Here is a 24,002-nt window from a genome sequence, read left to right on the forward strand (position 1 = left end):
CTAAGAAAATTCCTTAGGATCGCTATACACCTAGAACAATTTGATATCTGTGTTAGGGAAGCGCGCCAGAAAAAGTGATGTTTCCTCATCCCAGCAATTTGAGGTCCTGAAAGCGAACAGTTATAAAAAATGAGCGACCAATCCTAACTTTCGCCCGATAATAATATATCCATATTCTGAAAGAATTTATTCAAAACTGATGTCATATATGAAGAATCAGAGGGGTTGTGTATAAGACACGACCGCATATATAGGTGACGCAGGACTACGTAAGTCTCTATGAAGTGATAGTAGCATGTATCTATGCTTGTAATAATTCGATTCTTCATGTATACATGCTATATGCAACATATATACATACTACATGCGTTGTATGTAACATTTATCAAAGTAGTAACATTGCATACGTTCAATCCTCAAAAGAATTCAGAGTTATTTCTATGCACATTTGGAAATAATTTAACAAAATCAAGAACACAAACTATTGTTTTCCTGCTACCTTACAGAAATTAAAGATTGTTTTTATTACCCATGGTTTCCCACGTTGAAGGGATGTTACCAATTCAATCCTATTTTATCAACAGCACATCTTTTCACTACACTTCTGATGAAACGGCAAGCATGCGTACAGTCAACCAAAAAAGTATTCGGACAGCAGCGCATAAAATTTTCTTTTAGAAATTTTGCACAGTATTTTTGCAAAGAATGGTAACACATATTTTTTAAAACAATGTTTAACTAAAGCATATTTATATGCACAACAAAAATTCGGGGAAAAGCTTTCCGTTTTGAAGATAGGGTACATACAGTTTGAATTCCTCAAAAATGCAGCCAAAAAAGTATTCGGACAGTTAACTATTAGTTGAAACAAATGTCCTTTCTCGCTCAACTACTACCTTGTAGGACCATTTACATTCTTGATGACCTGTTTTAATCTGTTTGGGATAAAATTAACAATTTTTCAAATATCCCTCTGTGAATTGTTGACCATTTTTTTACAAGAACTCGGTTTAAGTCATTGTGATAAGAAATCGAATGATTTCTCATTAAGAAATGAGATTATCTAAAAAGATGTTCAAAAGGGTTCAAATCTAGACTGAATGCTGATGTTTCGATAGCTCTAGGACAATTATATGGTGCCTACCGCTTACAATTATCGACAGCAGGGCTTGTTCGTTCACTTTGACTCAATTTTGATTCATTTGACAGTACTGTCTCAGCCGAGAAAAATTTGACAAAGTTGTATGGAACATTTGTAGAATTAGCTATCATCTTCAATTTTGCTGAATAAAGTTTTGCTGTATCTGTTATAGTTACGATGCTACAATGCTAGTACGTCATTAGTAACTAAATGAGCATTCATTTAGTCACTAACAAGGTACTAGCGTTGTAGCACCGTAAATACAAAAGATACAGTAAATCTTCATTCAGCAAAATTGTAGATAATAACTGGTTCTACAAATGTCCCATATATCACTTAGTCAAATTTTACTCGACTGAGACGGTACTGTCAAATGAATCAACATTGAGTCAAAGTGAACGAACAAGCCCTGATCGACAGTATGCTTAGATTCAACATCCCGGTACAATGTGCATGTACCACACAATTACAATTTTGCTTTAATTTCACCTAAAATTATTCAGATAGTTGAGTTTACATTTGGTTCTATCCAAAAATATATATCTTTGGTGCCTCCAAGCACCCCAACAAGGTATGACATCAACAACCCTTATGCAAGAATAACTAAAAGAGAAGGGCTACAAGCGAAAAATCACTCGTCAGTAAGTAAACGGTTAGTGTCATACCCTGTTGGGATGCTTGGAAAGCTCCGAGGTGGCAAAGATATATATTTTTGGATAGAACTAAGTGTAAACTCAATTATCTGAACAATTTTAGGTGAAATTAAAGCAAAATTGTAATTGTGCGGTACATACATATTGTACCGGGATGTTGAAACTAAACATACTGTCGATAATTGTAAGCGGTAGGCATCATACAATTGTCCTAGAGCTATCGAAACATCAGCATTCAGTCTAGATTTGAACCCTTTTGAACATCTTTTTAGATAATTTTATTTCTAAATGAGAAATTATTCGATTTCTTATCACAATGACTTAAACCGAGCTCTTGTAAAAAAATGGTCAGCAATTCACAGAGGGATATTTGAAAAATTGTTAATTTTATCCCATACAGATTAAAACAGGTCATCAAGATTGTAAATGGTCCTACGAGGTAGTAGATGAGCGAGAAAGGACATTTGTTTCAACTAGTAGTTAACTGTCCGAATACTTTTTTGGCTGCATTTTTGAGGAATTCAAACTATATGTACCCTATCTTCAAAACGGAAAGCTTTTCCCCGAATTTTTGTTGTGCATCTAAATATGCTTTAGTTAAACATTGTTTTAAAAAATATGTGTTACCATTCTTTGCAAAAATACTGTGCAAAATTACTAAAAGAAAATTTTACGCGCTGCTGTCCGAATACTTTTTTGGTTGACTGTATTCATACAGAGTAACCGTATTCATACAGTATTATAACCGATCACTACAGCTGTAGCACATTTTTCCAACACAGATAACAAATTCGCCTATGTTTAATCGTCTCGCAGTAAAGAATTTGCGATCTGTTGGGACAATGAACTTGTGTCATTTTTTCTGGCACACTTCCCTAACACAGACATCAAATTGGACTAGTTTTAATCGCGCTTGAGAGAAATTTGTTGGCACGAGAGGATTTTGTCACTCTTTCTGGCGTACTTCCCAAGCAATGGCATCGAAATGGTATAGCTTTAATCGCGGTGTTAAGAAATCTTGTTGAATAGAGAAAACTTTATCACTTGTTATGGCCAAATTGGCTTACTTCCCAAGCACAGATATCAAATTGGTATAGGCTTAGATCATCGTAAAGAATCCTCCAACCAATCACGAAGCGAGAATTCTGGTAAAACATAGGTTCTTAAAGCGGCGTTTGAATTGTTTGAATTGTGAATTGAATTGAAAGTCGTTCGGGAAACCACTAAGCTGTTAGCGTTCAAAACCTGATCACTTTCAAAGAAAGATTTTTTGGAATGACACCCTACACCAGCTACTTTCCTGAAAGACGTAGTCCTACGTCAAAAGGGTTGACGAAATGTTCATGCATGTTAGTCGATGTACCAATTTTCGACATGAGGAAAAATTAGCGACTGTCTGAGCCGAAAATAGGTTTTGGGCGTTTAATACTAGCATGTTGCTTTAATTGATGATATTTTAACTGTCAGTGACAGTGGTTACGCAGCAAGCCCTACATTCGTTTTCGCGAATTGTGCTATTCAAGTTGTTTCTTTCAGATTTTTAGAGGCGGGCAGCATCCGGTAGGCAATATATTCGATTTGTTTTCATCCCTAAAGTTTGTTTAGAATACGGTTTTTCCACAGTAATATTGTATTCTTTTGCAAATAATGCACGATTGACCGAGTTTTGGTCACATACCAAAGCCTTCGGAGTGAATACCGATATCGTGACAAGGTGGATTGCTTGGTCAATTTTGACCTTTAATTCCGCGATCTTCAAATCTTTGCAAAAGAAATATCTAATCGTTTGCTTATGCCCTGATCTAATGGAGTGTAACATAATCACCAACGGTTATATCCGTATACTTGGCACGCACATTGGTGTCGATGCTTTCATTTGGAAGTTTCATTTGGAATCCTTTAAAATAATCGGGCTTTGCATTCCCAAGGGATGATATTTTCTTCGTTAGCGCATCTCATCAAAAAATATTAAAACAAGGTTTTCCTCCTTAGGAAGAAAATTTGCTTTGATAATCAATAAATTGAAAATCCTTCACCCAAATCTATTCTTGCTAACCACTTACGAAGCGTTCTATTTAATCGATGGTGATGCAAACACTTGTCGCATTTGTTTGAACGCTTTTACCGAACAGTAGTGGAGAACTAATGCAAGGTGTTTCATGGCATCTGAGCCACCGCATTTTCTCAGTTTATTGGCTTAGTTCCAAAAGGATCCACCAAATGACTTTTCGCGTCTCGATTACACTGCTCCTTCAAATTGGCGACAGTTGATCGAAGTTTCTTGATGAGAACGTTCTTCTTGTAGATAGCCTTAGGATTTTTTTCGCATTCTTTTCTAAGCACATATTGTTGTTCTTCCATCTCAATCATTTTCTTTGCCATTATATTGCTTCGCATCGGATCGTTCGAGAAGTCATGATCGTGGTCTATTTCAAGGTTCACTCTTTTCATCACAGCCTGTGATTCACAGGCACGTTTGACAAAATAATCTCAGGTGTGGTTGCAATACTTTCACAAAGCAGTGTTGGCTTAATTTCTACTTCGGCGACAATACACTGTGAATTTCCATCGATTTCGGAGTCCAAATCCGTTGCATATACTATATCATTGTAGTTTGTGCCCATAGAATAGGATTGGATTTAAGCAAAAAAATTCATTCAAGATGCCAAATTACAGAATCTGCAAACAGAATTGACAGATGATAAAGTGCATGTATGTAGGTGCAAATAGCATTCATACTAATGCATTCATACACACACTTTGGCCAGTAGAGTGAGCTACTATCGGTGTCTCCTGAATATTGGCAGAGCTGCCAGTCTCTCTGTTAAAGAAGTCTTCGATAAAATTGTAGCCCTGGCAGCATTTTGGAGTCTTCTCTTGCATATGGGTCATTACCTATCAAAATGCGTCGGCGGATAGCACCACTCCACAATGCATTCGTATACACACGTAATATTTCGGTAAAATTTTACCGAAATATAAACCGCTGAACGTTCGGTAAAAATTTTTATTGCACCAAACATTACTAAAGAGTCGTAAACTTTGATATGCACCAGCGAAATTTTTACCGAACGTTCAGTTGTTTAGTTTTCGGTAAAATTTTACCGAATTCCGTGCTTTTTGTTAAGTTTGTAGATTTCGAGCACTCGATTCAGGAAAATACTGCTACTCCGGGGTTGTTTTAGTGCTTTCTGCTTTTTATATATAGTCTATTATCTATGCTCAATCTGCTGGATTCCAATCTCATTTGCGAACTTTTTATTGATGCGTTTCACAATTTTTGGAAAAAATTTAGTTCTTTTCGTGATTTGATTGTAGGTCGTATCTCTTCCGGCGCACCTAATTTACTGCTTAATTTACGGCATTTTAAAGACAATTTTGTGAACATGAACTCACGGTTTGACTTTGTATGAAGTAATTTGCGGTTTCGTCACTAAACGTGAATGACATTAGCTGGGGCTCATATGTGTAGAGTTCAGAGGGGAGAAAAGAGAGGAGGAGTTTAGAATTAGATATTGTTGATATTATTCCTACTGCAAACATCTTCAGTGAGTGAGGGCTTCAGCTTATGTCAAAATTTTATCGTGAAAAACACTCCATATTTGACATGTAAACAAAATGTACTTTGATTGCACGTTACAATACACCTATTTGTGAGTGATAATGATTCGAAGATTACTTTTCGTCATATTCCCAAACGATAGACGTTAGGTTACTGGCATCTGGTACTGATTTCACGAAAATGGCCGTATCATGGTTCTTTCTCAACAGATTTTTTCAATATAATCAAAAATCAATTTTTGACATATTCTTCGATAATCTCGAATTGAGGTTAGGCTTTTCATATGGTCCATTCCGTTTGAAAATGCTAAATTGTTTATATCGTGATATATTTTTATCAGTATAATTTTCGTTGCAAACCGAATTAGTTTGCAATTCTAAGCCAACCTAAAATGACACAATTCGTTACTTAGGGCAATCGTTACAATGGACAATATAAAGTTAAAATTAACCGCAGAATACCTGTGAACATACGCTTATACTGCCCTATTGTCTATGTTCACAATGTAAAATTGCGATACGCAATTAAAGCAGTTGTTAGGTGCAGGCTAACATTTGAGTAATGAATTCCTGCAGTGATATTAAATACCCATGCGACAATGAGTGGCCCGCAGCTCTCTACAATCTCCTCCGTCATCGGACGACGCTGGGAGACGCAATTCTAAACCTGCGAGGTCGCATTCAATTTCAAACTTTCGTTTTTATTTAATTTTCCAAAAGCGCGCATCTACAGTAACATACACATGGGGAAGGTAATTAATAAGTCGCCTACGTCGAGAGAAAAGTGAAGCTTTCCTTTTAGGTAGGTACTGGAAACGGGCCATCGAACTTGGTTTGTTCATGGCTGTCGACTGCAATCAAGCACCGTCTTGCTAACGCCGCCGTTGCATTGTATTAACTATGATATTGCAATTGCTTTGTGAGGAAATTAACGCATGGGAATTACGCGCTGGCTCTGCGCACCTTTCCGGCCATCTGAAGCTCGTGCCGCTTAGGTTGTCTTCCGTAAGAAACATCTGTAGTGTCGGTTGGGTGTGTCAATCACTGTTGGTAAAAGTTGGATTACGCTTTTCTTTCTGAGTTTCATTTGAAAGTTAGTCAGACTACCTATACTTATTTCAAATTTTCGAAATAAAATCTTGCTTTTGTTCACTAAAAGCTTTCGTTTGAACAAACATAATCAAATCACCATTTCCTTGAGTTATAAACCGTTTAAAATGCCTTCATACTGGTCCTGATGGCAGACGAAGCAAACAGAATCCGGAGAATGGAAGGAACCATAAATCCTTACCTGTTGATTGTTTCCGCATCCGCACTTGTGTCCGAAGAGTTTCTCATCTCCTCTCCGAACAATAAAGACTGCCGCTCGACTAACTCTTGCTAAATAGGGTAATTGTAACCGGATAATAATGGGATCTCGTCGTTCTGGGCTTCGTTTACGGTCATTTCGTTTTTTTACCTGAATGTTTGCGATTCCAAGGAGATGCAGGATGTGACCAGCAATACATTAAGCGTTTTTCATTCGTAACTCGTTGCCTTCAGTAAACGAGGCTTTTGTAACCAGTAGGCTTATGGTTGAAAAAATTAATAATTCTCGGTAGAAGGAAGTATGTATGATGGTTTACTATGTCCTATGCTAGCTGAGCGACGCTCACAGACGACGGATTTGTTATGTTGAGACATTATTAGTTGATTGCCATGAGCTTGTATGAAAATTCACTACAATGCTAAAAAAACAAAAAAAAAGCATCCGGAAAGCCTTAGCCAATGTAATTAAAATTGTTAACAATAATTTAGAAATTATTAGTTTGTTTGAGTCAATGCTATATTAGACGAAATATTGGCTAGTTAATAATGAGATTTTACAATCATAATTATACATATCTTTTCAGAAACAGTCGGTTTTGTATGTCATTCTTGTTGACTTTTTCGGTGAGAAATAAGAACTAAAATGTTTTCAGCGGACGTTTCGACTTACAGTTGGTTTCTAGTAAACAATAAAGAATACAATCCAAGTCATACAGGCAAGCTGAGAAAAAAGTTATAAAGAATCTCATAATATACATTATGCATCGCTTTAAACTATTGATTTTGAATTTTGCTCAATTTAAATTTAAGTACTTACACAAATTGCATCAATATGACCCTTTTCTGCAATTTATTCCGCAATCTAAATTTCCTTTCAAATGATAAATAAGAGCTCACTCAAAATCAGCTCGAAATCCGGTCTTAGTGTACGTTCTTTACGCATGGGTTATTCTTAATCAACCGTATCATTATCGGCGAAGTATTAACGGTTGGTTCGATGGTGTGCTTAATGTCTAGCACCCCAATCAATCTCGTCAATCCAATCTCAAGTTCATTGTTTCGTTTCAACCGTTACCCCTCTTTCTCCAAACGAACAATTATTGATCTTTTGCCAGTAATTAACCAGGTCACTTGTATTTTGTCTATCAACCCCGTTGAATAAATAATAAACAAGCGATCGATAGATCTCAGGAAGGGTTGATAAGGGTACGTGTTTCTAAGATTCAATTCGATAAGAGGCTCCTAAAGATTTAGCTTTATATGCAGTGAAAGTAGTGGAAAATAATCAAATAGCAAGCAATAAATTTAATATTTTAGCTGCGAAAAAACACAAACTTGGGAACGGAGTAAGAATAAATTTTATTTCTCAAAGACTGCTGAACGGTAGAAAATTAATTCCGCTATTTCGAAAAGTTATGTATCTAATCCTACTCCTGAAATGTTGCCATTTGCCCAAGAAGATATAAGTAAATTATATTTCGGTGATGTTTGGATATAGAAGACAAGTACGCCATAGAAGAAAGTGATTTTGTAGAGGAAATAGATGTCGATAGTTGAAAGTCAAAGTGCAAATAGATTGGAGTAGAAGATAAATTATACGGATAGTCCGATAGAGATAGTTACACGAATTAGTGGTTGAAAAGCAGGTATTTAAAACCGAATTCACTCTCGTAGGAAGACTACATGTCATGTATTAACGGCTGACAACTAAAATTTTGGATTTTTTTCTCAAGATGTCAAAAAAGACAAAGACACATGAAGAAGATTTGGTTTACCGAAATTAAAGATAATTATCCATTGTTGAAAAAAAATAGTGTACATTTGAGAACGGTCCGTAATCGGCTGTTCGGCGAAGTTTTCGTTTGACGTCGAAACAGGAGCGTTGTACGGCCGTCATGTCAACTTTGCGAATGCATCTCTTGATTCTACCAATCAACTGTTTGCAATTCGTGGCTCTCCAGTTATTTTTGTACAGCAAGGAACTCAATATCCCGAAGAAATCTTCGATTGGGCGCACTGAGACAGATTTTACGGGTCGTGGTTTTTGGGTAAAAATGGGATCGAATGGGTATTCAGGAACGATTGTGTTTTTTTGGCGTAATGCGATGATGCTCTATCCGGCCAAAACACGTATTGTCCATCTGCATGATGTTTTTGCAGAAACATGATCGAAATTTTATTGAAACATTCGTCTGGTGCATCTTAATTGATAGCCAATGGCTTGACTGTGCTACAGGTTGAGAAATCCAAATTTTTGCAAGTCGATAATTTTTCAGATCGTTTTATTCATTTTAATGATTAAAGGCTACTAAGTAAGGTAAAATTGTTTTGTACCTTACTGCCTTATACTAAGTTGACGGTCAAATAAACATTAGCACCACTACGGATCCCTTCTGCTTTGTCTTCTCCATTATTTTCGAAAGAAATTACTGCTTGACTATTGAATAGTAAAGAATTGCAGGCAACTGACTGACGCAAAGCAGCAATTGAAACATTCAAAACTATTCTCGGATAAAAGAGTCGCTGATTTTCCTCACTTTGAGAATTGCTGCGTTACTTCACATTAGTGTTCGACATCGGAACGAAAATTGAAGTCCGGGTTCCGGTCCGGTCGGGCTGGTACCGAATGGCCGAAACACAAATGGCCGAAACACGAATGGCCGAAATCCAAATGGCCGAATTCCAACAACAGTCACAGAAGGCCGAATCAAGGTGAACGAGAAAAGCTTTTCGTAAAATTCTGTACCTTAGTTTCAGAAAAACAAGACATACTCTGCGTCTTATTTTTTATTTTGGTAGATAGAGTATAGATGATTGAAGATTCTTTGTTCCCCTAAGCGCGAATTATTTACGTTTATTATAGGGTACGAGGCCTATTGATCGTGTCAGTAGGAAATGTTTCCTAGATGATTCAGGGCGAGACGGCCGCAGGCCGCGAGTGTTCGCCGGTGACCCGCCATTACTATTTAGGTGCATGCATTTTCCTAGGTTTACTTACTAGTAGGGATTATCCCTTAGTTAAGTCCGAACGAGCGGCAGCGAGTAAGGACGGCATATACCCAACATTTGTGCAGGCTGAAGACCGTGATTATTTTCGTCCGAAAATGACATTCGGCCATTCGGTCTTTTGTATTTCGGCCATTCGTGATTCGGCCATTTGTGGTTCGGCCGTTCGTGATTCGGCCATTAGATATTTTATACCATTTGTTATTTCGGCCATTTGTGTTTCGGCCATTTGTGTTTCGGCCATTCGTAGGTAATCCGGTCCGGTCCGGTTAAAAGGTAGCACGAACTTTGTTATTCCGACTATAAAGACTAATAATCCGGTCCGTTTTGGCTCTGTTCAGGTTCCGGAACCGGAATAGAGCCAAATCGGACCGGAATAAAGTCGGAATAACAAAGTTCGTGCCGATTTTTACCGGACCGGAACCCGGACCTCAATTTTCGTTCCGATGTCGAACACTACTTCACATGCACAAATATTCCTTCAGCTGTATTTCCTTGTAAGACAACATTTCCGAAAAAAATCTTGCAAAAATTCGCAACTGCGAAAGTTAAAGAGATTTTAAATCCTGTACGCACTTACACGAAAACCCATTGTCAAAACTTGCGTGAAAACAAAAGCCAAAATACTACCTTCACTTTTTTCTCACGCAAAAACCCAACAAATATTAGCAACTTCGTAGTCGCGAATGTGGATACAATCTGGCATCTGTTGCTTTTTTTTATTAAACATTAAGTAATCGAAATCACAGTAAACATATAGTGTATTTAACTGTCGTCCCTGACTGGGGAGCAAAGCGATCACAAAGAAAATGTACGGGATAATTTGACCTTGAAACTGTTCGGTAATTTTTACTAACTAGTGATTGAAAAAGAATGTTACAATAGAAATCACATAATTGCTACATCTTTTGTGAGACAATCGGTATCTAAACCATGAAAATCCATTCATAATTGGCAGAGCTATTAGCGTTCAAAATCTTTCATTCTTTCGTGACGCTGGGTTGAATCCAAATTTTGGATTGAAACCCTACGGTAAGACGTAGTTCTCCGTCAAAAACGCATAAACATTGTGCCGTACAACGATGACACTAACACACCTATACTGTTTAGCATATTACGAACACAAACGTACCGCGTTTGCCGCGTGCCGCGTGCCGTACCTTAGTAATAGTGTACATAGCACCTAACTACCGTTCTGATTCAAACTTAGAACAGTCTCAAACTTCGAACACTTCAGATTAAATACTCGCTAGTATCGCTAATATGATAAAATATTATGCTTATTGTATACCACCGGATAGAGGACATTCTAACGAACACGGTGGTATACAATAAGCATAACATTTTTTCATATAAGCGATACCTACCAACGAACATTTTATTCTGAGTGTTCGAAGTTTGACTACTGTTTTAAGTTTGAATCAGAACGGTACCTTAATAATAGCTGGTAAAACCGCTCCCGCTGTTCTATAGTTCATGTAAATAAATGTAACAAATTGTTCATTCCATATAATTCGAGTAAAGTAAACACAGTAAAGCCCCTAAAGTACACAATTCATTAGACAAGTCCGTCTCATTAGCCACCTTGCAGGAAGCATTTCCCGGGTTCAGTGTTTTCTAACCGATGATGTTTTGAGAAAAAATCTAGACCTCATTCGCGCAGAAAGATGGCATAATGAAGTGCAAAATTTGCCAGTTCATTAAATTCACTTCTCGCCGAAGCTGCTCTGTCGGAGTGAAGCGCGGAATACAATCCTATTGCACTGCTTACGAGACGATCCGCTTCTGTGTTTGCTTGCTTATCACAAGCCGAGTCTGAGGGGTGTGTGTCGTTACGGGTAGCAAGCAAACAGGAAGCGGCAAAATTAAATCTTTCTTTACCGGCCCGGCATTCAACGCTCCCGTCAGTCTGGTGCAAGGCAAGATGCAAATTTAGTGCGGTGTTGTTCGCCGACCTTCCATAGAAGGAGAAAAACTTTTCTGCACTACCTTTGCGTGTCTCTACGTAGGTTCATAATTTGCATTAAGTTAGATAGATGAGCGAAGTTTAAATTAGAGCAACAGCGTTTTGAATTAAATGATCGCACCGCGTTTATTGTTTGCATCCTGTCTGATTACGGCGCGGGCAGCGAAAGTCTAACTTCAATAAGTGTTGATATTCAACGATAATCGGACATGTACGTTACAAGGAAAAAAAGACGCACGGTTACATCAGCATGATGACATTCTCGGGAAAGCCGCTTGCGGCACAGTATGCCGTCATCGAGACTTGGGTTCAAGGATCATCCACTCCAGTCGAGAGGTTGCTTCAGATGCCCCACAGGACACACGCTACGGGAGAAGTGAATATTTCCGGCCTCTAGTGCTTTACTTCCACGTGTGTAGCCATGCTTAGTTTTTGTACGATTCCTGGCTTCCTTGTGTCATCCTTCTACACACATAGATATGTTACCATTCTATTTCCATTGGTCACGGGTACTTGCTTCCTCATCTGGCCGGATGCGTTTTTGTCATTTTCGGTGTTTTGTTCCTCGAGTGACTTTTCAGCCGATGTGACGATACCCGGGGCCGCCCGTGGATCTGCTCTATGTAGAAGCAGACGTGCTATTAATGTGAACAACTTGCACCGCGTGTGAGCAATCATTTCCGGCCGCTTGTGGGCTTGAATAGAATATTTTTCAATTGTTATCGTGACAAAAGTGTTCACTGTGGAATAAAATTCGGATCGCTAAAGAAAAAAAATAAAAAACAGAGTTTCTTTTAGTTTACATGTTTTCAGGCAGATGATTTTGAAATTCCAGTACATTTTATAGACTTTTTTTTAATGAATATTTGTCCCATCATACTGTTGAAGACATGATATTAATTAAATTTTAGCAGTAAACTTCGAAATAAAAACATTAGAAATATTTTTAGCTTACTTATCGTTAGTTAATCGTGCCAAATCTGTTTAATTGAAAATGCCTATCAGATTCGTGCGAAATCAGCTAAGTATTTTGGAGGTATGTATAATATGTGAGGGCAAAAACATTAGCGTGTAGGGCGATATCTCTACATATTAGCGTTGGTAAGAGGAAATGCTTAACAACTTAGGGAATATATTTGCTCGTTTCATCATGCCTGATTTTTATTTTCAGGCAGAAAAAATTTAAGTTATCACAGCCAGAAAGCCAAATTAGGTGGAATAAATTGTTTACTCAGCAGTCGTTGATTTTAGACTATTTACGTGTTAGCAACAAAATCTTGATTTCGAATGCCGCTTTTTTGGCATGAGCTATTTTAGGGTGGCCCTTAAATTAACCAAAATCCAGAAATTATCTTTAAAACGAAACAAGATAGAGCGATATTCACTTCAGCAATTTTATAGGTTGAAGTATTTTGAGTAATATTGCAGAATACGGAATCCCTCTATCTCGAACTGTTTCCATATTAGGGCGATTTTCCTGAATCAAATTAGGGTGACCTTGCTTCTTTGCGATTTTTCTCCATAACTTTTTTATTTTGCATTACTCGCAAAACACTTCTTCAGATGACTTTTGAAGTTTAATAAGACGCAACTTTTGGTAAAAAAGGAAACTGGCTATCTAGTTTACTTCTACACTTATGTTAAATTTTGTGATAAAAATAGGCCTTTTTCAAATGTTAGTATCTTTGAAAGATGCAAGCAAAATTAAAATCGGTTAATTGCGTTTGAAAGTTTTTGTGCATAATATCAAAAACTTGGAGACGGGATTTTTGTCTATCTCAAATAAATCAACTTTGAATATATGGGATTTTAACATATTTAAGTATAAAAAAGTTAACGAGTTGCCATAACTCCGGAACGCCTTGACTGTTCTTCAGCAAATTAGGCGTACATGTTTCTTGATACAAGTGAATCAGCACAGGGGGTTGACAAAAAGGGGGTGGTCGCTAAAAAGGAGGGGGGAGGTCCAACTATGTAAAAGTAGCTGCGACTATCTTGCATTAAGGGGCGAACCAGCCCCAGGCTGAAAACCTCTCAAATATAGAATAATAATAATAATAATAATAATATTTGTTCGATTTAACATTGCGGTAGCGGCGATTATCTGAAATCAACAATAATAATAATAATATCTTGCATTTGGACCGTTAGAAGTTGTACAAGTGGCTGGGAGATAAGATGAAGAGCGTGTGAAAAGATGAGAGGGTCACAACTACGGAAGTAGAACAATATAAGGAAGGCTTTGTTTCTCTTTCATAATCTTCGGAGAGACGTACAAGCAGTGCTACCAGGTCGACTGCCTATTTTCCCGCTGCCCAGAGGTTGATTTCCCGCTGAAATCCCGCTGTCTAGAGTCTATTTCCTGCTAGAAATCCCGCTGAATCAAATGTCATATTATTCTTTCGTTTTTGGTGCAGAAGAAAAAATAAAAAATATTCATTTCAGTGAAGGCTTGTATTTGAAATTAAGATGATCTGAAATTGAGTGGTTGCGATTAAATGAACATTATGCAAATTTGCTGCATTCATTTTGACGAGGTTTTTGGCTTTAGGAAACAGAAAAAGAAATATCTTGTTATCCCTCATATAATGAAAGTTTACTACGAAATTTCGCAAGAATTATAAGATTAAGGAGCCTAAGAACACATGCCAAAATTTCGAAGAAAGCTTTTAGCAAATGGTTATGGGTTTTGGTGACAAAAGAAGATATGTTTCAATCTTTATAAGCACCCAAAAATCAAAAATATCTGTAAAGCGCATCGGCTCTTTGTTCTCGCTGATATTTTGTTTTAGGAAAAATGTTCCCAGGCTTGGCTTTCACTTTTCGCTTCGATTTTGCTCTTCTGATTACTGCACCTCAGCCAAACAGAATTTGAAAAAGTGGTGTATGGGACATTTGTAGAGCTAGTAATTATCTATAATATTGCCGAAGAAAGTAAAGTTTTATCTTTAGTATTTACGACGCTGTAGGGCTGTAATGCCGTTGGTGGAAAAAAGAGCGCTCTTTTTGCTACCAAGAGGGCAGTCTAATAGCGCCATAAATACTAAAGGCATAGTAATAGGCATAGCACTTCAGAAATATTGTAGATAATAACTAATGCTTCAAAAGCCCTGTACATTACTTTTTCAAATTTTGCTTGGCTGAGATGCAGTAATCAAAAGAGCAAAATCTAAGAGAAAAGTGTATGGCAAACCTGATGTACCGATTTGTTTTGGATCTGTTATCACACAAATGCTGCGGTATATAGCAAACTATGATGTATATAGATACATAAGTGTTGCTTTGTTTCCAATTAATGAATCAGTTGGATTTTGCCATTGACAACGTATTAGTTAGTGAAAAAATTAGGAATACGCAAAACGGATTGGTTTGGTGGTCTACTTTTTCAGAAAGTTCTAATGAGTATTTGTCAGAACTCATCCCATTCTAGGCAAAAACCACGGAGTTTTCTAATCAACAGAATATACTAAACCATCTGCCAATGCATGAGAATGACATGAGACATTAGAATGTCACTAAACGAAGTGTTTTGCTGTCAACCATTCTTTCAGCATTCTTCTAGCCTACCAAATATCGCTAACTCGAGATCCCGCTAAAATCCCGCTGAGTTATTTAAGAAAACCGCTAGATTCCCGCTAGCCGCTGTTTGGTTATTAAATCCCGCTGTCCGACTTGAAATCCCGCTGAATCTAGCGGGAAAACCGCTGATCTGGCATCGCTGCGTACAAGTTGCTGTAGACAAAAGGGCCGCTGACCGAGGAGAGCTAATCAGGGGTAGGGGTAGATATGTCTAAATGAGGAAAACAACTTTGTTTTTGTATTATGAGACTTTGCAAACTGAAACGTAGTGTTGGGAAGCCCGCATTCGTGTGGTCCAACTTTTTCACGATTTTCTTCTAACGAACACACATGCATGAGCATTTCTTTCGGATTTCTTTTCTGATATTCTCATGCACTGCGACCAGTTTTTGCCATAGTGTATTTAGTTATCATCTCCAGTTGACCTCGAGGTATGATGCTAGTCTAATAAGCCAGTCATCATATGTTTGAATCCCGACTGGGAGAGGCTGTTAGAGTCAATAGAATCGTAGCAACTGGCCCTGGAATTGTCCTGCACTCTAACAGCTGGCTGCGAAGTCTGTCGTATAAAAAAACAGAAGGTCAAGTTTCGATAACGGAATGTAGAACATAGGGTTTGCTTTGCTATTTAGTTATCAGCCACGGTCGTTGCTTACGTTCGTCATTGCAACCCAGCAGTTGATATCTATCATCGCTCGCAATGGCCCGCACACTTACCCGCGTGTGTAAGCGAGGATGTAAAATGAAGAAGAAAAGAAGTAAAGTAAAATCCGTATCCATACATTCTAGTGTGCCGCTCGTGCTCACGAGCTGTCAATAGGCTTTGGATTCGCGGGCGGGATGTGCAGAAAGTTGCTATGAGGCTGTGCACTCGCGAGTGTGTAGATAGCAGAATGTATGCACACAGGACTAGCAGTTGTTTGTTGTAGACTTGCGTGAAGTAAGCTTTGGATGTTATGCTTCTCACACTCGCTTGCCTGAGATTTTTAACCTTATCAAAAACAGATGTACAAGTGGCTGAAAGACAAAAGGATGGTGTCCTCTGATGAAAGGGGAGGTGCGAATCACGGAAATCTCCATTGCGGGTAGAAAACTATTTAAACTTCTCATTCGGTAGTTGACTACAATAGACGTGGACGAGACACAATTTATGTCTAAAAATAACGCAATTCCGCCAGCGATGGTGGCACACTGAATTCCTGTAACGTGCGGATCCCTTAGATTGGTGAAACGAAATAAATTACAAACCTTGTAAATGTTGCTTCAATGACTTTGCTTCATCTAATTTTCCGCTATTTCCCCTTCACGTCTTATTCAACTATATGATATTATGAAACACATATGATTTCATTACTTTGTCTACCATTCCCTCCGCTTATTGGAAAGTCTACTGTTTTTAATGTCTTACTCATTATAAAGTTCAAGTCAACAAACATAAGGTTAAGTTTATACATTCTCTTTTAGATTTGGACCACTCACACAACTTATAACGGTCTAAATGCAAGATAATTACAGCCAATTTTACTTATTTGTACCTCACCCTCCCCTTTTTGGCGACCACCCCGCTTTTGTCAACCCCCCGTACTGATTTACTTATGTTTAGATTTCGGTAAAATTTTACCGAACTCGGTGCTTTTTATTAAGTGTGCAGTACTTGAAAGGAAGAAATCCGGTATTAGGTTCAGAAAAACATTTCTTTGTCATACCCTATGTCATTAAGAGCACCACCGCATGTGTAGCCATAATGGTGGCGTTTTTGTGATATATGATTGCCTGCAAGTTATTTCCGTTTGCATGTACTATGTTTAACGATATAGGGGATATCACCGTCCAGCTTAACCTCACAGCTGTTAATTGCATTTATACCGTAATTTAGATTACTAAAACTTCAAAAATGATCGTTTTAATAAAAATTTTACACTTTTACAATTTACTCTATTTTTGCCACATAAAACAATTTAAGAACTGTATTTTGGTAGTCTCTTATAAAGCCACACGGGTTTCTATTTTCCCCTATCATTGATGCGAAACGGGAAACGGCGATAGTAGCAAGCTCACTGCATCGGCGACAGCCATCAACGGCACAGCTTCCGCACTGGCGCCTTTTTAATGAGGACACGGCAGCTCATCCTGTACGTACCTATGGTGTATCTATGGTGTGAGCATGACTCTTTTACGCTTTGTTGATATTTTTAATTAATTAAGCCTGAGCAACCGTCCGGGGCTTCGGCTGGTAGGTACCACCAGGTGGAAGCGTCACAGTGCGTTGTTTGGTTCTCGTAACGAAAAAAACAAAACGATTAAATGCTTTAGACTTCCGGTTGAATGTGACGTCGGGGTAGGACTTGATTAGCTGTACCGGGTGGGGGAACTAATTGAACAAATCTGTGATTTGTCAAGAAGTACATAATTTTGAGTAGAGTTCTAAGCATTCAAGACTCAACGATGCAAAAAAAGAAACGATCAATCTGCCTAGTTATGAATCAAAGTAGACCAAACTATTACTCATATATCACTTTAGTTGATTTTTTCGGTGAAAATAAAAATAATAATAGTAGTATATGACTGGAAGACTAATTGAGGTTTCGATCTCCAGGCATTGCCAAATCGTAAGCTGCATGCCCAGATGCCCCAGGTTGCTTTCTTAACAACATAATCTAGATGGGCAGTCCTGTTAAGGTTTTCATCCAGAACAATTCCCAAATATTAGACTGAATGACTAAAGCTTAGTCTGACACCATTCATTATAGGGCGCTCAATGATATGGTCAACTTTTGGCATTCGCCCATAACTTTCGTGTCAAAAGGGATTTCGAAAATCTAAGTATATCGTGGCGAAGGTCTATTTCTGGAAAATCTCGAACTGACTGTTTGAAAAATAATAAAGTTGTTGGCATTAATTTACATAGATAGCACGAGTGTAAAGTCGTGATGACGCTAACGACAATACCCTATAACGTCTGCTTTGTTGGGAATTATATTAACCTTTCGTTGCTCGCGCCAACTTCGATTTATAGGCATGCTGAAACCTAACAGAATTCACTTGAATACTTATAACACTTAGTGAAAAATTTATGAAACTTTGTCCACGGATTGAAAGATCTTGGTCTGCGGATCAACTTTGCTGAAAACAGTAATTTTCTTTATTGCCAGTTTCCCAAGATATACCGAGACAAATTTAACGTTTCTCAGGCGTTGTACAAAATACAACAGCGCGAGTAACGGAGCTACTTACTTGTAAATAGCCTACTTGTAAATATTATGAAATAGTATTATTTAAAGCTCCTGGCCTATTGACAGTGTCAAATTTATCTCTGACGGTAAGTGCTCGTCGACGTAAGGAAAGATCACACTTTCTTTGTGAGCAAATTGAAAGCTACGGGTTTGATCAGATAGTATTTCGCGAAAATATATCCCTTATCCCTTTTTTTGAAAACTGTGTAATAGTTTTCTACCAAATAAATTCTTTTCGCTAAAATATTTTTTTTGAAAAGGTACTGTTCGCGAGCACCTGTTTCCCAAACGAGGGGCGGCGTAGACAGCGTCTGTTTCGGAGCAAGCTGCTGAATATGAAATGCTATATCTCGCACGCTACGACTAAGATGGCAGACCCATCAGCGGGTTGCATGTATCGCGACCTTGGTAAGGTAGTATACCGATGCACCCATACACTACAAACAACGAAAATGGAAGTATGGAATGGATCAATTGGTATAGAACACGGCAAAGAAAGATCCTCCCAAAAGATCAGATGTTTACCTTGCGTCAGTTGCTAGGCACGTTTTGTACAACTTGCAAACTGTTTGTAGATTTAAAGGCGGCGTACGATTCATTCGGACGAAATGAGTTCTGGCAGACAATGCTAGAACATGGTTTTCCGATGAAACTAGCTACGCTACGCAAATCATGCGTCAGAATACTGGGTGAGACTTCAGCTGCTTACATGAATTTTTTTAAATTTATTTATTTATTTATTTATTTATTAGGAGAAGGAAACCCCCTGGGAGTGTAGTTGCTTAGCCTCTTCTCCCACCGGCACAAAACCTTCCTTAATTTCAGTCATGTACAACGGATTGCACTTCCAGTGAGTGAGAACTCTTTTGAGGAAGTGCATAATTATAACATATAACAAAAAAACTTCAATTGCTTAATTGCATAACTACCGGATGAGATACACGATACAGTACAGCTGTGGTGATTCTCTCTGAGGGTTACGACTGGATCAGAGCCAACAAGGGCACGCATAGTGCCTTATTGTGTGCATCTCGGTTGAACTCCGACAGCTGGCTCATCTAGGTTACTGGGTTCTAACGGAATCGTTACCATGTCACTGGAGATTGAGAAACCCCTGATGCGACCACAAGACCGGGATGACATTGGTGGCAGGATGCAGTGTGACTATGGCGATTCACCCTGAGGGTCACGACTGGGTCAGATCAAAAAGGCGTTTAGTTGTGTGCGTCCCGGTTGAACTCCGACAGCTGACTGGTGAACTTTGGAGTACTGGACTCTAGCGGGTTCGTAACCATATCTCTACGGGCAAAAAATCTGTCAGCGGTAGGAGGACCCAGGATATTCATGCGTACTTGCCTGACATTGGATGGACTGAAGCAAAGGGGACTCTCTAAGCTGCCATTCAACATTGGCTTGGAAGGTGTAAAACGAAGATCAAACGTAGAAATGAACGGGACTATCATCACGTAGTCTTACATGCTTCTTGGGTTTGCGGATATTATTGAATCGGATGGAGAAACTTGGAATATCTGCTGCATTTACAAGATGGATGAATTCTTACCTTACCGGCCGTAGTTTATGCGTCAAAATCGGTCAAGAAGAGTCGGAATTGTTTTGCAATCTTTCGAGAGTTCCTCAAGGAAGCAATTTAGGCCCATTGCTTTTTACTTTATTCATCAACGAGCTCTCTATAGTCTTACCAACTGAATGCCGCTTGTTTTATGCTGACGACGTCAAGATATACCTGATTATAAAAACCGTACTTGATTGCTCGAGACTATAACAGATGATCGAGTCATTTGAAGGCTGTGCACGAAAAATTTGCTGACAATTAGTGTCCTCAAATGCAATATCATCACGTTCCACCACAATCAGAGCCCGATTATTTTCAATTACTGCATTGCACTGCAACGAGTTGACCACGTTCGTGACTTAGGCGTAAATCTCGATTGTGCGCTTTCCTTTCGCTTGCATCTTGAGGAGATTGTCTCTAGGGCTAATAGGCAGCTTGGCTTTATATTTAAAATTGCTGATGAGTTCAAGGATCCTTACTGTCCCCGTTCGCTTTACTGCGCCTTAGTACGCTCAATACTCGAATCCTGCTCAGTTGTCTGGTGCCCGTTTCAAGCTAACTGGATTGCAAGGATTGAGTCCGTGCAAGAAAAGTTTATACGTTACGCTCTTCGCATGCTGCCATGGAGTAACCCGTCGGACCTACCCCCATATGTTGCACGGTGTCAACTGTTGGGACTCGAAACGCTCGAAAAGAGACGCAACATCGCCCAAGTTGTGTTCGTTGCTAAGCTCTTGAACGGACAAATTGATTGCCCAACTTTATTGGTACAACTCAATCTCTACGCCCCAGAACGAGCTCTTCGAACGAGGAACTTTCTCTGTCTCGAAGCAAGGAGAGTCAACTATGGTCTATTTAGCCCAACAAGGGACATGACAGCCCAGTTCAACACAGTCTACGAATTATTTGACTTCGACATCTCCATCGATACTTTTAGAAGACGACTCTCCCAAAGACAATAGTTATGTGTTTCTTTGAGTGTAGAGTAATTGTATTTAAGTTTTTGTTCTACTATTATTATTGTCAATATTATTTTTATTATTATTATTAGTATTCATTAAGACCGCATTGTGTCCAATGAATTTTTAAATAAATGACAAATGACAGCTCATATACGCTTCATGATATGTGATAACTGACCCTGCAATTGTCCTGCACAGCCAGCTACGAGGTCTGTCGTATAAAAACAGAAGGTCAAGTTTCGATAACGGAATGTAGCACCTAGCCTTTGCTTTGCTTTGCTTGATATGTGATAACGATGTAAGCCGCGAAGTAAAACGATAAATTGCAGCGGCGAATCGTGCTTTCTACGGATTACGTAGCCAGCTGTAGTTACGTAGTTTGCAAAATCGCACAAAATTGGCTTTCTACATAACACTAATCTTCCGGTGGCCCTTTACGGACAAGAATCATGGACGCTAAAGGAAGCTGATCAACAAGTAAATGCTTGGGGGTTTTGAGTGTAAAATTTTTTTATCTATACTTGGTAGCAAAATGGAAAATGGAGTGTGGCGCAGACGCATGAATCACGAACTGATCAAGTGTACAAATATGTTGATATAGTGAAGATAGTGACGTAGACTAGCCAAAACTATTTTCAGCAGAGAACCAGGAAGAGGCAGCAGATAACTAGGAGTAGTCTTCGGAGTAAACTGATCTTCGAGGGGATTGGAGAATGGCAGCCCAGGGCCGACAGTAGTGGAGGACTATAATTCGTTCCCGGAGTTCCCCAAACATGTCCAGATATGACCAAACCTGACCTAGATTGCAGATTTGGCTTCCATTGATCTAGTTATTGAATTCTACTGTGATTAAAGGTATTGCATGATAAGTTTTTGCTCATGGACGAAACTGACCACTTGTCTGGATGTTCCCGGAACTTGTCCACACATAACCAACGTGGTGCTAGGGAGTTGATCTGACTTTAATTGATCTAGTCTTTAAATTCTGGCGTAATTTGAGATATCTCAAGATAAGTTTTTGTTCATGTTCGATACTGGTCATTTCCCGCGGCGATAGCTCAATCTGGAACATTTCTGGTTAGTCCCAATACAGCGTAAAACTCCTAAAATGGTCGCCAATGGGCATATGTTGCATAAAAAATCAATACCGGGTGTGATTTACGTTCAGTTTTGAAGTGTCATTGAAAATTTTTATTTACTTTATATGGGCAATCTGCCCTTTAAAACTTCAAAAGGGGGTAACTCAAAAATTCGTCGAACGATTTTTTAAAAAATTGGCTCAGAGGTGTAGGATGGCAATACAAACCAATTGGTATTTGCCGTTTAAAAGGCCTATTTTATTTTTTAATAACGGTATATTGAACACCGTGAGTAGGATATCATCCAGACCTGCAGACTTCAGTGTTTCAAAGCAGTTTAGTGCCCCGGTGAATAAAGTCTCCGTAAATAGTCGCCGTGCAAACCGAATCGAATTGTCTGATACATTGCTGCTGCCCGTTAACATTGTGTTCACAGGTCACTATTGAACTAGGGAAATGCGTGTTCATAAAAACTTCCAATGTTTCTCTGGTGGTAACAGTGAGACACCTTTCCTCTTTTTCCAATACCTAATCCTAGGCGATTTTTGTGGTCCTTGACCAACGTCTTTTAGTCTCATGCAGTATTGATTAGCTCTCGCAAACCGCAAAGCTCTGCATTGTTTTTAAGGAGGATGCTTTGTAGGCATCCCAATTGGACGTGGTCTTAACCCAGTTGAAAAAAAGCTGGAAACTACTGCCCTAATCGGTAGTTGGCGTACTGTTCAGCAGGAAGTTCTGCTTCCTCCCTATCACACAGCCATGACGTGCTTGCCATGTTTTTGGAGAGAAGCCGTTGTTCTGGTTTTGGCGCAGACAGAGAATCCTTTTACTGGATGATGCACGCTGTTCGGTAAATATCCCATGAACAAAAGGGGCCTTAGGATGTCCTTCATAGAATACGTTCGTAGTAGCGTTTCATCCCTTGGCTTGAGAATTGGTATCGTAATCTCCAATCATCTTACTGTCTCCTCGGTGGAACAAACGAGTGGTAGGTAGGAGTTTCTTTCAAACTGTTAGCTCATGTAGCTTGAACTTTGGCTACATGGTTGAAGAATCCTATTCTTCATTGCAGTTCAGAATTTCACTGCGAATAACTGATTCACGGCTAGTATAGTAGATGGGTAATCATTTGAAGTGATTGCTAGGCTGGAAGCCTTCGCCAACTTTCTATATGAGATCTTTTATGGGGTTTGAGCGCCGACGACCCTACATTTTTGCGCACTCTAGATAACTTAGTATTTGGAGCCTAGTTTTCGACACTCGTTTTCGACATCCTATCGACCATCGACTATTGTTGCGGTATGCTCTGCACGAAAGCGTGTCGCGGTTGCTGGTCGATGGGAAGAACCAGTCTCCTGGACTCGATGAGATACAGTTTGTACCGCATTTTCTGTGCATTGGAAAGTCTACACTCAAGCGGATATAAAACGCCTGCGGTGGCCCGTCGTCGTATGGTATTGCCGGATCGGGAAGATTGTCCGAGGGGCTCTTCACTTTCTCGTTCGGTGAGCTCCGGATCATCGAAAAAATTAAAGATCCTCTGTACAACGAGTCGCTGATGTCGAAATTGAAGCCATCCTCCAGCCCTTGATCTACCGTTCGTTAAGTAGCACGCCATTCTTCAGCATTGCGTGCGATGGAGTGCTCTGACATAATTTTTTTCTGGCATTGTAGGGCCACGCGCCGGTAACAGAAGTTTAAAACGTATTTGTTTTAGGGAAATTCAAGTCCCGCAAGTAGTTAGGGAACGGAAGTCTACCGTATCAGAGCCCCACAGGGCATAAATATTATGGTTGTCCCCGCGTTAGCGACTTGGTATTTGTTAAACTTTTCCAACCCAGCGGGTTGCATAACTCTTTAACGTAAGGATTTAGCAACTCAAGGCTTTACGTAAACTCGATAACAGCCATAAGAACCATTCTCCTTTTAGCTATTAGGTTC

The sequence above is a fragment of the Sabethes cyaneus genome, chromosome 3 (genome assembly GCF_943734655.1).
Source record: "Sabethes cyaneus chromosome 3, idSabCyanKW18_F2, whole genome shotgun sequence".
Lineage (NCBI taxonomy): Eukaryota > Metazoa > Arthropoda > Insecta > Diptera > Culicidae > Sabethes > Sabethes cyaneus.